The 16,251-nt window shown below is 33.5% G+C and overlaps 1 protein-coding gene across 2 annotated transcripts in view; it reads left to right on the top strand.

The window, feature by feature from the left end:
• The first annotated feature begins 4,131 nt into the window (after positions 1-4,131).
• Positions 4,132-16,251, top strand: part of LOC129755719 (uncharacterized) — a 228,192-nt gene continuing 216,072 nt past the window's right edge. For both annotated transcript variants that reach the window (XM_055752343.1, XM_055752341.1), the window contains exon 1: positions 4,132-5,531. The gene's annotated coding sequence lies outside the window, so the exon portion shown is untranslated. The remainder of the gene's footprint in view (positions 5,532-16,251) is intronic.

Below are 16,251 nucleotides of genomic sequence, written 5' to 3'. Positions count from 1 at the left end.
TTCCTCTTTAGTTTTACTCATTCCTAACGATACAAACCGATTTCGTTCTCTGCCATTCATATTCATTTTATTCTGCAACCTAATTCTAGCCAGTTTCAGCCTGCTGTTATTTACTGCTAGACGTTTTAGTACTAATGTTTAGTAATTTCCTTTGAACGCTTTATCCTTTATCTTCACACCTATATACTTTTTTATATGATATTTACTAGTCTTCCCTACAAGGTAGTCTTATATCAACGATGCAGTTGGCGTACAGTCACTGAAAATTTATCCGGTACAACTGTGATCGATGTTTACTCTTGGGCTCGAACTCACGAACATCGGCTCAGGAAGCTATATCGCAAGCCTCATCACAGGTACACAGCAAAAAATTTCTAAAAGTACACGGAATGTAAAAAACGAGTGATCTGTTTTTTCTTGAGTATAATTGCAAAAAGATGTAATTTTAAACTCTTTTTGATGTAATATTAGACTTTTTTCAAAAAATAGGATAGAAATAAAGTGTTTTGATGTAGTTTTACATTGCGTCATGCAAAAATCAACCGGTCAATGAAATTTATGTCACAAACAGTGTAAAGTTAGATCTGTTTGATTTAAAATTGAATGCAAATATTTAACTTCTGCCTTTTTATATTTCGTTAGTTTGCGCACAAAGTAAACAATTCGAAAAATTATTCGAAAACGAGTCGATCAAAGGCTACCTACAGCAGCACTTCTAGAGTCTTTTAAAGTCGTAAGTATAAGTGAAATGAAGAATGCGGTTGAAACTGACTAGTTTTTTCTCCATTACAGCAAGGTCAGATTTTTTCGCAGAGGCTGATATCCGGACAGTTTTTATCCGAATAAACTTTTGTCAGATCAATTCAAGTGTACAAGTGCTAAGCGAAAGATCATGATTTTCCGGAACCATTCGAGGATACTGATGATGCTGGAATGCAGTAAAAACATCCCCGTGCTGGGAATCCGGATGCAACAAGAATTCCAGCTTGACGCTTTCCGTGATGGTGTTTTAATTTTCAGTTTTGTAAATAAATGTGAATTAAAAATAATACATGTGGGCTAGACTGCTCCAAATGACCTGACTTTTGAAAAAGTTATACGCTGCAGGCTTAAATTGATCCTGGGCATAGTATAAGAACTCATGCCAATTTTGGGCCAGATCGGACCACGGGAAGGGGTCGCTCAACAGCCTGAAGTTTGTATGGGATTTTGAGACATTTTGTTCGAGAGGAACATGAAAAGCTAGTTTTTCATCAATAACTTTTGTCTCCTTCGACCGATTTCTTTCAAAAACAAGTTTTCTTAAAGCCTAAATAATGACAAATATTTCATCCGAAGATAGCATTTCAATTAAAGTTAAGATAAAATAGTTATTAAGTCCATTAAGCTCCAACTTTTTTAAGGGTGATATTCATCACTGTTTTAATGAGGCGACTAAATGTCCGGCCAGAACACTCAATGTGAAATGCATGCCGTTTCGTCAAATAATGACCGATTTTAAAAATTGTTGTTGCGCTCGATTGCAATTTTTAATGTTTTTCTGATATATGAGTTTGGATGATATTCACATGATAGTTCGAAAAAAAGTAGGGGCGGAAAAATGCTTGACAAATTAAAAAAATTGCATAACCACAGGGGCTTAGGAACATGACAGAACGATTTGTGATGCCAAAAAACCGTTTTTCATCAATAATTTTGGTTCCCATCGGCCGATTCCTTTCAAAAACGTTTTTCTAAAATTCAAATTATGAAAAATATTTCATCCGAAGACTGCAATTCGATAAGAGTTAAGATTAAAAGTAGGAACGACGTAGGAAGGATATACCACACCACAACACTTTACGCATAACAGTTTCTGCAAAATTTCTATAGTATCTAAAACACTTTTTGGCGAAAGGTGATAGAAAAACGTTGCTAAACAGTATTCACGCGTAAAACGCTCCTCTGCCACCACCTTTCGTATGTTCGAAACCTCGGTTTAGGGGAAAAAAGGACTTTTTGAGGAATTGCTCTTTTTGGATGGAAAATGTGAGAAAAATGTAAATGGACCTTTTTTCGAAAAATTTTCATTTTATCGGCATCATAAAGCGTTGGTCCATGTTTTTTTCGATCTAAAAAAATTGTTGGCTGTTGGGTCTGGAGTAACAACCATTCTGATTAGATTTTTTGAGAAAAAAAAGATCCCGATGTAGGTAGAAAAGATGAAACATAAACTCCGCCCAAAGGCGGAAATTTGTACAATAGACTGCCCCAAATTTTTATAGAAAATTCGAAACCTGCGAAATGTTATCCTAACTCTTATCGAAACGCAGCCTTCGGATGAAATATTTTTCATAATTTAGGCTTTTAGAAAAACCGTTATTGATGAAAAACGGTTTTTTTTGGCATCACAAATCATGTTCCTAAGCTTATGCAATTTTTTTAAATTGTCAAGCATTTTCCGCCCCTACTTTTTTTCCGAATTATCAAGTGAATATCATCCAAACTCAAATATCTTAAACACATTAAAAAATGCAATCGAGCGCAACAACAATGTTTAAAATCGGTCATTATTTGACGAAACGGCATGCATTTCACATTGAGTGTTCTGGTCGGACATTTAGTCGCCTCATTAAAACAGTGATGAATATCACCCTTAAAAAAGTTAGCCAATTTTTGGAGCTTAATAACTTTTTTTTATCTTAACTTTAATTGAAATGCTATCTTCGGATGAAATATTTGTCATTATTTAGGCTTTAAGAAAACGCCTTTTTGAAAGAAATCGGTCGAAGGAGACAAAAGTTATTGACAAAAAACTAGTTTTTCATGTGAGCGACCTCTCGAGCAAAATGTCTCAAAATCCCATACAAACTTCAGGCTCGTTGGGCGACTCCTTCCCGTGGTCCGATCTGGCCCAAATTTGGCATGAGATCTTGTACTAGGCCCAGGTTCAATTTAAGCCTGCAGCGTATAACATTTCACAGGTTTTAAATTTCCCATACAAATTTGGGGCAGTCTAATGTGGGCGTATTCATTCAAAGACAAAAGCAAAAACCTGAATATTTAGCAAAAATATCAATATTTACGCTAATAAATTTAAAAATTTACGTTCCAGTGTATTTTTACACGATGGCTTTTGTGATCCGATCTCGTGCATTGATTTCAATCTAAATTTACACGCCTCAAAAATTTCATCCTGGAAAAAAAATAAACCGTGATAGAATTTTACATCGAAATCGATGTTCCGTTTTCGTGCATCGTTTTCGATCTAAATTTACACGAATTTTTCTTGCTGTGTAGTAGTAATCGCAGTTTGTTAAGTAAATTTCACTTTTTGTTCAACTTACCAGTATGTTATAAAAATGCTATGAAACAAATTTCTTGTACAAAGTTCAGACTTTGGATCTCTAAATGACACAACCCTAAATTTCGGAATTATGTTTGGAGACCGAAATTCAAAACCCCTGAATGTAGGCAAAAAAATGATCTTGTTGAATGAAAGGGCTCCAGGAAGTCTGAATGTACAATTAACTAGTCTGACTCAAGGCAAATTATCTTCCTGTGTAAATTTTATGTTGATGTTTATTTTTTTAAATTGGTATAAGTTGGCTTGATGGCTTTTTTTCATAAAATTCTAAAATTAAAATTTAAAAACAATTTTGTGATATTAATTGCATTGGTTTTTCTCTACAATGATCTTGGAAGGAAAATAAATTGGTTTTGTTAAGTCAACACCAGGTCGGCTTAGAGCTCTAGTAGAACCTCAATCAGCTCACCCACCACCAGGAAAGCGAAAAGCACGTGGTCCGAAGAATCTCTTTCTCTCGACCTCGAAGAAGGAAGATCTCCTGTAAATTTTTCTCTCCACCTGTTCATGTTCTCTGATCGCGAGCAGCTGACTGGTGCTCGAATCGAGCAGCAGCCCTACGGACGGATAGACCCCAGCCACAGCTCCAAAGTAAAGCGAAGAAAACTTCCCAAGAGCACCGCTTCTCGGGGGAAAGAAATTGTTGCCACTTTACTTCGCCACCTCTTCGTCTTCGGCTGACGATTGTGGCTGGCCATCTGCTTCTGGCTTTTCTGCTCTGCTAGCTTGGTTGGTTGGTTAGTTGGTTTGATGAAGTATCAGGGGGTACTCACGGAATCATCACGCCAAGATGCTCGCATTCGCCGTTTGACCAGCGGCCTTGGCGGACTTTTCTTCGTCCTTCTGATCCGGTGTCGTCTTTTCTTAGATTCGAGTCTAGCTCGAGCTACAAATTACTGAACGGTAACTGTGAATCGGTGCCGTTGTCCGGAGGATTAATCCTTAAAGTGCAATTGCCGGTAATTTTCGGGTTTCCTGCTTCTACTAACGGTCAAGTCTCTGACTTAAAAATAGAAGAAAAAAAAACGTTGCATCTGAAAAGGTTGAGTGAGCACAGGAAATTAGTGTTTGAACTTTGCACAATTTTAGAGGCTATATTGGTGTAGTTTTTTTTTTGTTACTGGAAAATCAAAGCTATCAAGATATTAAGTGTTGCTAAGTGTTATCGATTACGAGTAGTAATGATGCGATAAGAGCGATTGCGCGGATAAAAAGAATCCAACAAACGAAAGCGACAAGAGATCTCGCAATTGAAAAAGTGAAAAGTGTAAGGCATTAGCAAAACGTAAACGGGCAGAAAAGATATATAGAACAAGAGTTGTGTGAAAAACTTCAACCTGCCGGGGGAGTTGCTTTGTTCCGACAGATAGATATTACTGACTTGCTGCTGCTACTGCTGCCGATGGTCGGTGACTTAAGTCGATCGCATCTGTTGCGCGAGCTCCGGAGACCAAGTCTTTTGTTCCGCAGACGGTTTTGGGCGTGAAACGACGACGACGTTCTGCTTTTTTCCCATTCACAAAGTGAAAACATGGGCAAAAGAAGTGAAAAGAAAGCAAATAAGGTGTGATTAGGTTAATAAAAGAGTACAATTAAATAAATGTGGCCTCCGTGAATGGAGTAATGAACAAGTGTAAAGCCATCAAGAAGCGAAGCGTAGCGTCAAAGTGTTTGCCTTGAAAAGCTGTGGATTGGCGAAATTTTCGGTTGTTTTTATTCGTTTCTTTCGTCTTGATCATGGGTGTTTTCTAACCGATGATCGTTAAATCAATTGTCGCGCCTAAACGCAACTCCGGCCGAGACTCCGGTAAATGACCAGAAAAGTCCAATAAACTTCCCCAGCAGCAACGGTGTGTCCAACGTGTGTCATTTCGTCGTGGTTAAGCCCATTTAATAAAGTCGATCTGGGCAAGGCTCAAGTGCTGCTCAAGACTTTGAGCTGTGGTTTAGCCGTTTGAAACTGCTCCGGCTCTGCGGTTGGAATATCAAGTGAAGTGTTGTGATCTAAGCTAATTGGTCGGAACAGAAGGAAGGAAGGAAACGTAAACCTAAACATTACATGAACCACACCATCATCAGGCATCAAGCAAAAGTGCGGGGAAGGATGGTTAATAGCTGGTCAAGCTGATGAAGTGGACTACATGAAGTGTTAAATTGTTTTCCCGTTGATGGTCGCTTTGATGAGGTAGGTTGAAATGGGTGATCTAGATGATTGAAGACAGCCCCCATGAAAAGAGTTTTTCAACTCCATACCCATCGTTTCGTGTAGGAAATCGATAAGATGTCAATAAGATAATTAGCTGCGTGTTTACATTTTCTATAAAAATTAAAACGTCATTCTCGATTGATGGAAAACAGGTAGTTATTTTCTGAGACGACCCAAAGCATGTGAATATTATCGTTACGAAAAGAGAATGAATAAAAATAACTGTTTTGCAAATCTGTTGAAATGAAAACAAAAAAAACTGGAGCCTATTGGTTATTTGCAAAAGCTCATAGAACAAAACTATGTTAATTTATGGCAAACACTGAGGAATTTATCAAAATGAAATTTCCTGCTTTAAAAATTTACAAAATTTTATTATTTGAAGTTTTAAGCCAGAAACAGCTGTCTTGATGACCTCATTCCCAATATGTTTAAAATGGAATGAGAAGTGAAAATATTGGGAAAATACTTTTTCAAGCATGGAATTTCCTTAAATTCAACTATGTCTGCGGAGAAAGGGGCTAGTACTACGCCTTCCAGGACCATCCAACGAAAACAGTGATGAGCCAAAACAAGTGGTTTGATCGGAGAGATGTTCAAGATAAGTCATTTTTGTTTATTTATACATTTAATTAACTAATTAGACAATTCTATTAATGACAAGTAGTTTCCGTGCCAATTTTGAAAATTCTAATGTTTTGAATATTCGGAGCAAGGATCGAAAAATGACGTTGGAAAATTTCACCGTCATCTTGTGTTAGAACTTCTACACAAGTCAGGTTGCATGTCGAAAGGTGTGTTTCCACACTACTCAAAGCCCAAAAAGCTTCCAATTGTTACCACATACTATCATTTACAAAGTGGCGTTAGTGTGACATCTCATTCTAAAATTTTTAAAACTGTTTTTATATGAATGCAATTTACAGTCCTAAAATAAGTTAAAATTCTTCGTTAAAATACTTCAACACAAATAATCAAATATTCCAACACAAACATTCAAATTTCAAAGTACAGGAATGGATCATTTTATTGTTGTTGTGTTAAAATGATGAAAGGCATAAACAAAGACAAGAAGAATAATAACGTACTCTTATTATTCTTTGGGACTCAGACATAAGTTCTGGCTGTGGAAGTACGATTAGTGATTAGTGAGAATCAGCTGTCTTGATGACCTCAAGTTTCTTTGGCTGAACAAGTTTTTTTAAGACTTAGTCTAAACGCATTGTTGCCTTCAACAAAGGTGATAATAAAATCAAATCTTTTTAAAAGAAGAAATGCCCTTCAGTGCTATAAAGATAGAATTGGCTAAAAACTCACAATTTTTTTTCAAGTGTTATTCCTTATTTTTCCTAATTTTATTTCGATTTGAATTTGGGCATATGTTTTGAATCCCAGTTCCAAGTGATTTAATTCATAATTGATGATTTTTTTTATCTTTTAAACGCCGTATCATCGAAGTAGAAGATCATTGGCAAAATATTAAAAGAAAAAAATTAAATGTACAAACAACTTAAACTATTGAAAAAAAGTTTCTTGGCATAAATATTTGAATAATAAGTGTTGGTTAACAAAGTTATTTTCACCCACAAAATTAATTTAACTTTGTTCTTAATTCATACAGTAGACGATTGAAACATTAAACGGTATATTATCGAAATCATTATTTGAAAGATAAATACAACAATCCTTAAATGCATAACCTTTTCTTGAAATTGGTGTAGCAAGCAATTTCCTTTTTCTGGTCTTTAGGGATTTAAAACAATGTTTGTTCATTCATTTTTTTTTTTGTAAATTCTTTATTTGAAACGGCTCATACCTTTAGGCTTTAAGGAGCCAAACTCTTTTTTTTTTTTACAATAGTTTGCTTACTTCTAGTTCACTTTTTTTTAAAATTTGTTCATTCATGTATTATATTTTTCTGCATTATTTTATTTTATTGCTTCAGCAATTGCTGATGCAGTAAATTAAAAAAAACTGTTTGTTTAAATAGCAGAAATTTAATTGTAACTACTTAATACTTAAAATATGGATTAATAACACAAAGTCTGTTAGTACTGAGTTTACGAAACAGATATCCTAAATGATGAATGTTGCAACATGAAGTATTCATTTCAATCCTTCTCATAGTGCTTCTTTATTGGAATTGCTTAGTCTTAAAGATGAATATCGTTTTTCACTTTTTAATCTTGGATAATCTACGAAATTTTTTTTTTGAAGTTCAATGTTTTGACCATTTTTAAGGGAAAAATATATTTGAGTCTAAACCATATATTAATATAGAACAATAATTTTGCTTACTGAGTCGACCAATTTTTCCAATTAATGTGGGATAATCGGGAATTCCTGAGATTTTTTAATCGATCGGAATTCCCGGGATTTTTTAATCGATCGGAATTCCCGGGATAAACTCTGTAATACTCTCTCGGTGCATTTCATGATTTTAGCATTTCTAAAATACAGCTACTTATTTGTTTAGTAATTATTTTTATTTATTTATTATGACAGCTTCATACACAGCATTTTTTTTTTTGGAGTCAGCAAAATGTTTCCCTTGTCCCGCTGACTTCCAGCAATGTGAATTGCTGAAAATGATCAGGAAACTCGATTGCTAGAAATCCAGCTATATTTAAAAAAATCGAACTTTGTTCATTTTTTAATTAGCAAATACAAAAACAAATTCGAGTTTGGCAGACCGATTGGTGGTTTTCAGCAATGCAGATCAAGTGCTGGAAAAATCAGCAAGACGACGGAGAATGTTTACTGGTTTCCAGCAAAATTTTGGATTGCTGAAAGTTTCCAACAATTTTTCGAGGCAAAAATTTACTGTGTAAGAGATACCTGCAGACATATTTTTTGTTTTCTGAATATCCTTTTTGACTACAAAACAATCTTCTGATAAGCATGTAGCAAAGCAAGATCTTTTGGTTTCTATATATTTTCTTACATCTGTTTAATAGTGCCAGTTGTCTGTGAAAAAAAAAAACGTGAAATTTGAGTACCATTTAACATCAACAATGCATTTATTTTCGCTTCAAACAATTTGAATGTAAATCAGCACGTTGTTTTTGCGCTTTGTACTCACCGTTTATTCCAAACAACACTTGTCACGGTATTTTCCAAGTTTTATGTATTAAAAATTTGAGCATCAAAATGAAAATTGAAATCATATCTGCTTTCACGCAAAGCATAAGGAACTTATTGGTCTTAAACTAAGGTTTCCAGTTTGTACGGTTTTATCCGGGTTTGCCCGGATATTTGACACAAAATTTAGAAACAGTTCAGCCCAGCCTGGTTGCCCGGATTTAATTGAAAATGCCCGGATTTTTTCAATTTATTTGGAAAATCATGCAAAAAAATGCGGTTAATTTTTTTTTATTTAGCCACCAAAACCAACATTTTTGAGAAGATTTTGCAAAAATAATCATAAAAAGTTTTTTTTTAAGCCTACAATACGATTTAAAATCTGTTTATGAACTTTGATTAAATAATTTTTTTTTCAATTTTTTTTTATCTTGATTTTTGTTGAGTAATTTCTGGGTTTGACAAAATTCGCCCAGATATTGCCCTGATCTTTGGTCATCAATTCAGAAATGAAATGCCCGGATACAACAAGGTTTTTATAGAAAATTGCCCGGTTTGTTCGGCCCGGATACGTGCTGAAAAAATTCTGGCAAACTTATCCAAAACGGAAAAGTAAAGTTTTCGTACATTCCTTGATACACGCATCATAAATCTCGGGTCTTGTCCCGCATTTTTCACTTTTTTTCGGCTTACACTGAGAAATAAAAGAAACAAAATTCAGCCTTAATTTGAAATCATTGTTTAAAACAGAAAAGCATTCAAATATGATTTTGTTTACTAGTTTATTCAAAACAAGCATAAGACACATTCGACGCACTTACGTCCTGAGATTCGGAACTTTCAAATAACTCCTACAGCAAAAAAATCTGTGTTTCCTGATGAGGATGATTCAACGCATTCGCATATTTTCATCATATCTGTTTGGAAAAATTTAGCCTCTCACCATCTTTTGCATTTTCTGACAGCGTGTAATTTCAAAATTAAATGCTCTAAAAGTTGGAACGATACATGAACTCGCAGATAAACAAGAAGCATTTTGTGAGACTAAAAAAAATTGTTATATTTTTTAAGTTACCGGAGACTTTATCCTTTACTAAAGGAGACTTGATCCTTAAAGCAGGGTGCCCTGAACCTAGGCAATATTCTAGTAAAATCCGAAGGTCCGTCAACTATTTTTTTCCATATTAGTTCTCATTTCACAGTTTTTAGGTATCAGACAAAGAGAATTCCAAAAGTTTGTCTACTACCATCATTGCATACTCTACTAAGGCGCAATTATCTGGTTTTTAGATAAATACAGTATTTTTAAGTCGTTTTTAACAGATAATTACTAGATAAACATTAGTTTCAGACATATATTAGTAATTTCGTGATAACCAATGATCACGATCCATTCAGAAGAAAAATATATCGCTTTGGACTCTAGGGATAAATTATACCCATAACATTCATTTCGAAAACCTTCATTCTCCAAAAAATTGAGGGTTTCCTATTGTTTTGAAAAGGCATTATGAAGTTCATATTATACTCTAACGATTGACATTTTGAAATAAGTATTTTTATTATAATTTTTTTATTTGAAAAACATTTTATAGTGATAAAAAAGATCTTCAAATCACATTTTGTTGAATTTTTCAAATAAATTTCAATACCTCAAAAAATAAATTTTTGAAATTTTTTGAAATAACCCCGATCAAAAGGGAATAACAAAATTATATCAAGATGAGATATTTTGATACTTTCTATCTGAATGAGTTATAATTCAATACTCGTAGGATGTTAAAATAACTTAAATTATATCAAAAAATCTATACGATCATAGCTAAATTATATCAGTTTTTGATATGCTCTTATCAAGATTATATCTCGTTCAAATAGCATAGTTTGATATTGGACAGAACAAATAATATCAAAATTATAACTTATCAAGATATGAGTGCTTAGAGAAAATTTTCTAGTGGAAGGTCAATAAACCACATTATTTGATAAAACCATGCCCCATTTTTGGCTTCCCAAAAATTTGATTCAATTTCGTTAATGTAAGGTTTGAACCGTTGACTTCGATGTCCGTGTTTCAGAAAAAGTTGTACGTATATCAAAATAAGATATAGTCATTTTATTCTAGGACAATCCGAAAAAAATCTTGATAATTGAATTTGAGCTCAACCCCATTCAAGTTTGTCAATCAGAATAAGATATTGTTGGGAACTGGGCACCCTGCCTGAGAGTACATACAGGCGCCTTCTCAGTGTACACCGACGGTTCTTGAAACTAATGAAGAGAGACGCAGAGGTAAACAAACAGACGCAACAACGACCGACATCCGTCGTTTCCATAGTTACTTGGTATAACATTTCGCTGTGACATAGAACGTGGTCTATCAAGAAGAGAACTTTTGTAACTACTTAATTTTTTCATGTTTAAAACATCTTATTTAATTTTCCCTTTACTATTAGTAGTTGCGCCTGAGAGTTTCCCGACCAGGAGGGAAAAACTAAATTATATCAAGACGAGATATTTTGATACTAATATTTTTCCTCTAAATGAGTTATTATTTAGTACTCGTAGGATGTTAAAATATCTCAAATTATATCAAAAAATCTATGCGATCATAGTAGAATTATATCAATTTAAGATATGCTCCTTACAAGATTATATCTCGTTCAGATAGCATAGTTTGATATTGGGCAGAACAAAACCTATCAAAATTATAACTTATCAAGATATGAGTGCTTCGAGAAAATTTTCTAGTGGAATGTCAATAAACCACATTATTTGCTAAAACCATGCCCCATTTTTGGTTTCCCAAAACTTGGATTCAATTTTATGAATCTGTTGAGCGAAACTCATAAACGTACGGTTTGGGCCGTTAACTTCGATGTCCGTGTTTCAGAAAAAGTTGTACGCATATCAAAATAAGATATAATCATTTTATTTAAGGACAATCCGAAAAAAATCTTGATCATTGAAAATGAGCTCAACCCCATTCAAGTCTGTCAATCAGAATAAGATATAATTCAGATTGGAAAAACTTAAAATCGAAAATTTAGTGTACTTAATTATAACTGAATCAGATGTAAATATCTTAGTGAGATACGTTTGAGTTATTATTTTGATATGCTCTCCTGATCGGGTTACGTGGGCCTAGCCATATAGTGCGATTACGAAGAAATCTATACTTATTGCGCAAGGTAGAATGTGAGGTTACATTTCCTAAACCCCTAAATACTTATTCTAAAAACTGTTTATCAGCCCCACAACATCGGCAGGAATAGCTAACCGAGAATAGTTGTTGGAAATAATTTAAGAGAAAACTATTAATGTAAGTTTGTTATTCCTTAAAACTATATCTGAACTTATCATGAATTCAATAAATTGTAGTTTGGAGCGTTTCGCTATCGGAATCAGTTTTTTCGTCTTTTCCCACCAACAACAATATAATTCAGATTGGAGAAACTTAAAATCGAAAATTTGGGGTACTTAATTATAACTGAATCTGATGTAAATATCTTTGTGAGATACGTTTGAGTTATTATTTTGATATGCTCTCCTGATCGGGACAGCATTGTTTTTTGTTCTATTTGACAAATTTGTCTAGAACATTTGATATTTGTAAGACATTCCTGTTGCGAGAGATAGCGAAGGAATCAAGTATCCTCATTCTCCTCTATAGTTTTCACATTTAATAATTAATTTAGCCACACTTTAGAAACACTTTAAATTCGAAGATAATAAATCCCCAATTTTCGCTGTTTTCAAAGAAAAAAGCTCATTATTGATTGCTAGTTATCTATCCAAAACTAATGTTAAATTTATCTATTATATAAAATTCTCTTGTAACGGTGTTTGTAGTACTACTCCTCCGGAATGACGATTCAAATGAAATTATTTTTAGAATATTCTTTAGGCATGCGAATCGGTTTATATCTAATAAAAATAACAAAAAGTCGCATCAATTGTCCGTAATAATTTTTTTTGTAGTTTTTTGAGTCAAATTAAAGTCATGACATCCATTTTTTTCGAGATTTTCTTTCCTTTGGCGGGGTTTGTTTTTCGTCTCCATGGTCGAGGCGTCGCGAGCAAACGTCGCGAGAGAATAGTAACCATGGCATAGCTTACTGGTTAGTAGGAACATTTGGGCGCGTATTTTTCAACCAAGCATAGTTTCAATGCAAGTGATGGCGCTTTGAAGCCTGGATGAGTTTTTTTTTCTTCTTCTTGATTCCTAGCTTATTTGTACAGTACATGGTAATGAATGCGCCTAAATGTGACCCAGATTGAAAGTTGGCCGAATGAATAAATCATATTACATTTTTTTTGCCAAAATCTGAAATTGAATAGTCATGGCATTTGTAGAGATTTTTTTTTATGGGTTTGTTTTTCGTCTCCATGGGCGAGGCGTTGCGAGCAAACGTCGTTGCAAGAGGATAGTAACCGAAGCATACTGTTCATTGATCACTGGAAAATTTTAACAATTAGGCGCCTGTTTCTCAACCAAGTACCTATATTGCTTATGCACGTGGGGGCGATATGCAACCTAGATGTGTTTTTTTCTTGCTTATTTGTACACAGCACATGGTTATGGATGACGCCTAGATGTGACACGGATTGATATTTTGACGATCGAATCATAACCATATTAACAATTTTAAATAATAAAATCATTTTTATTTCGTGTTAATTTAAGTAATAAATTTTTGTCCAAAAATATGAATTAGGTAATGATGCATATGAAATAATGGTATGACACTTAGCGAACGTTTGAAAAAGAAATTGGGAAGCTTTTCATTTCGTATAATCCAATACGCCTAGAACGTTACTTTTGATTTATATTGATAACAGAAAAAAGAATCAGATGTTGTTGATAGATATAGATCGAAAACATTTTTTGAACATGTACAACTGCACTTAACTGTAGATGTATAAAGCGCCATCAATTTTTCAGAAGAACAACTGAAATCCTTTGAAAAAATTAGATAGGATTGAAATATTTAAAGGCCGAATGCAGAGAACTTTTTGATTTTTTGCAAGCGTAAGTTGAAGTTATCAATAAAATAATCTATGTACTCTTTCATAACAAAAAGTGAGGATATGCATTTTCCTGGAAAAATTTTAAACCAAGAAGGTAAACTAGAGCAAAAGCAACTTTCAACTTTTACAAAAAAAAAGTGTAAATTATTTCTTCATCTAAAAATTGTTGGGCCCAAATAAACAATCTGACTAAATATACTCATCTTTTTTTTTAAATCATTCACCGAAAAACTGTTTACACGTTTACTGTTTGTTTACACACAATTCAAGTACGTACTTAACATGAAAAGTGTGTTTTTGTTTTACATATTTTGTCTAAATAGAAGAGACTTTTGATTCACTTTTCGGTTGAAAAGTTTTTTTGTGATTGATATTCCAGGGGCAGCATATTTTTATGATGAATTTTTAATGTAATCTAAAGGTGTTAAAAATAATATTAATTTCTGTCAGCCTGAACAGATTATTTCTTTTCGATCTATTAAATTTTTAAAAAATCTGCTTTTCAATTGAATGTTATTGAATCTTGAAAATATTACATAATCCTAAATGAAATCGCAGGGTACCACTAACAATGTTTAGGAAATTTTGAAATCAGAACATCCCAATGCTTCAATTAGAATCTTTAAAATAATAGGTTAAATTGGCACATAGGCGCTTTAAGATAAAAAAAAGAAAAAAAATGCTGTTATTCGGCTGAATAACAAAAACTCTAAACTTTTTTTCCTCCTTTCAAAACCAGTCGTTTCTTTGATTCATTGATTTGAAGTTCAAAGGAATTTAATTTTTCTCTCGAATAATTAAAACAAATAGGAACTGGCACTACACAAGATTTAATGTCATAACAAGTGCATTTGGGAACACTTTAAGTTGAAATGTGCTATTTCTATAAGTTTAGTAACAGGTAAAACATTTTTGAACATGATCTTGGTGAAAATATGGATTTTAATTCAAACTGCTTCGAAGAAAGAGGATAGTGAACAAAAAGTTGTTTGAAAATGGTTACTCTCTATTTTTGTTTATTTCTTCAGCTCTAAAAAATACACCTTCCAAAGCTAATTGGGAGCTGATAACGCTGCGTTAGTCATAATATTAGTCAAAAACTCCAAAAAATGTCCCGATATTAAAAGTTCTATTTTCATAAAGATTCATATGCAATATATTCCAATAAATAAGGAACTTTTGATTTCGATTTAAACCTTTACCCTTCATTTCATGATTTTTTATTTTCTTTCAAAAATCATTTCAAACAGTTGGAAATGATGTGTATATCAAGAAAAAAAATTAAAATAATATACGATTATTCCCTTTTTTCATACATTTATTGTTGCAAATTTGTTACTTTATGAAACGAAGGGTTAATGTGCACTTGAACAAAGCGGAATAAATCAACTGAATGGAATACAACAAATAAAACATACATAATATCAACATACCGTTATTTATGAAACCAGTTACAAAAAATGGATTTTTTTTTGCATGAGGCTTGCCAAGTTCGATAATTACGTCAAGTGCTGGAAAGAAATCGAATTTGCAACCATTTTAAAGAAAAGTAAATAAAAAAGTATTCATCTAAGATGTATGTAACATTTATTGAAGGTTATTTTTGGATAATTTAATTAGAGAGCCGTAGAATTGAGTTAAAATTCTTAGGTTTTATTCCGATAGAATTAAGCGGGACAATTCGAGTAAACGGAAAGGAGGGAAATATAAAGAAGCTAGGAAAAATGGAAAACTGACGCCAAGTTGAACATGGTAAGAAGAAGTTTACCGGGTCTGCTAGTATATCAATAGAAAGCTAATAACTGGACCAACAAAACCTACTCAAAAAATTATACGAACTCGTCCGAACTCTGAAGGTTATAACTTACTGAAAAAAGGCATAATGAAAAAAATCAGCAAATTATGCAAAAAAAAATCCTCTAAAAAGTCGTAACGTCACGCTGGAATGTATCATAAGCATTTTTATCAGAGTTTATATAAGACGGGATTAGATACTTCGTTTCTTTTTCAGCATTCCATTAAGATTCTGGTTCAGTTGAACGTTCTTTGAGCATATTCAACCGATTCAAATAACTTTGGATTGGAGCAAATATTCTTAAGTTGCTTTCTGATGATCACGGCTCCGAACTTTTCGCTGGAATCCTAGCAGAAACGCCTGAATTCATACATCACATTTAAGTTTTTCTTGAAATATGCCTGGGTGATCATGTCACACGGCAAAAATAGAAAACCTCTCCACTTCTGGCACATTTGCTTCTAAAATTATCAGAATGTAAATAGAAAAGCGATCTTCGTTTTATACAGAAGATAATAATTTTCAAGTGGATTTCGAAGCTCTCAACTCTTTTATTCTTTGATTGAGTTCAGCGGCTGGATTCAAACAATGCTGAACCATCTACTTCATTTCGATTATTTCAATTTTGGTAAACTCTTTCATTTTCACCAACAATGGGCTTGTTTTGCATATGTAGATACCTACTTTTAACCGCTCCACACACACTGGAATGAGCGCAAAATCTGATCCCAGTGTGGGTCAAATGTTAACACCTGCGGACCGCTCAAAGCAATGAGTCAATGGGTCTATTTG

This window comes from Uranotaenia lowii, chromosome 3 (assembly GCF_029784155.1).
Source record: "Uranotaenia lowii strain MFRU-FL chromosome 3, ASM2978415v1, whole genome shotgun sequence".
NCBI classification, from domain to species: Eukaryota; Metazoa; Arthropoda; class Insecta; order Diptera; family Culicidae; genus Uranotaenia; species Uranotaenia lowii.
Note: the sequence above shows the minus strand (reverse complement) of the source record. Positions and strands in the feature narration are given on the sequence as shown.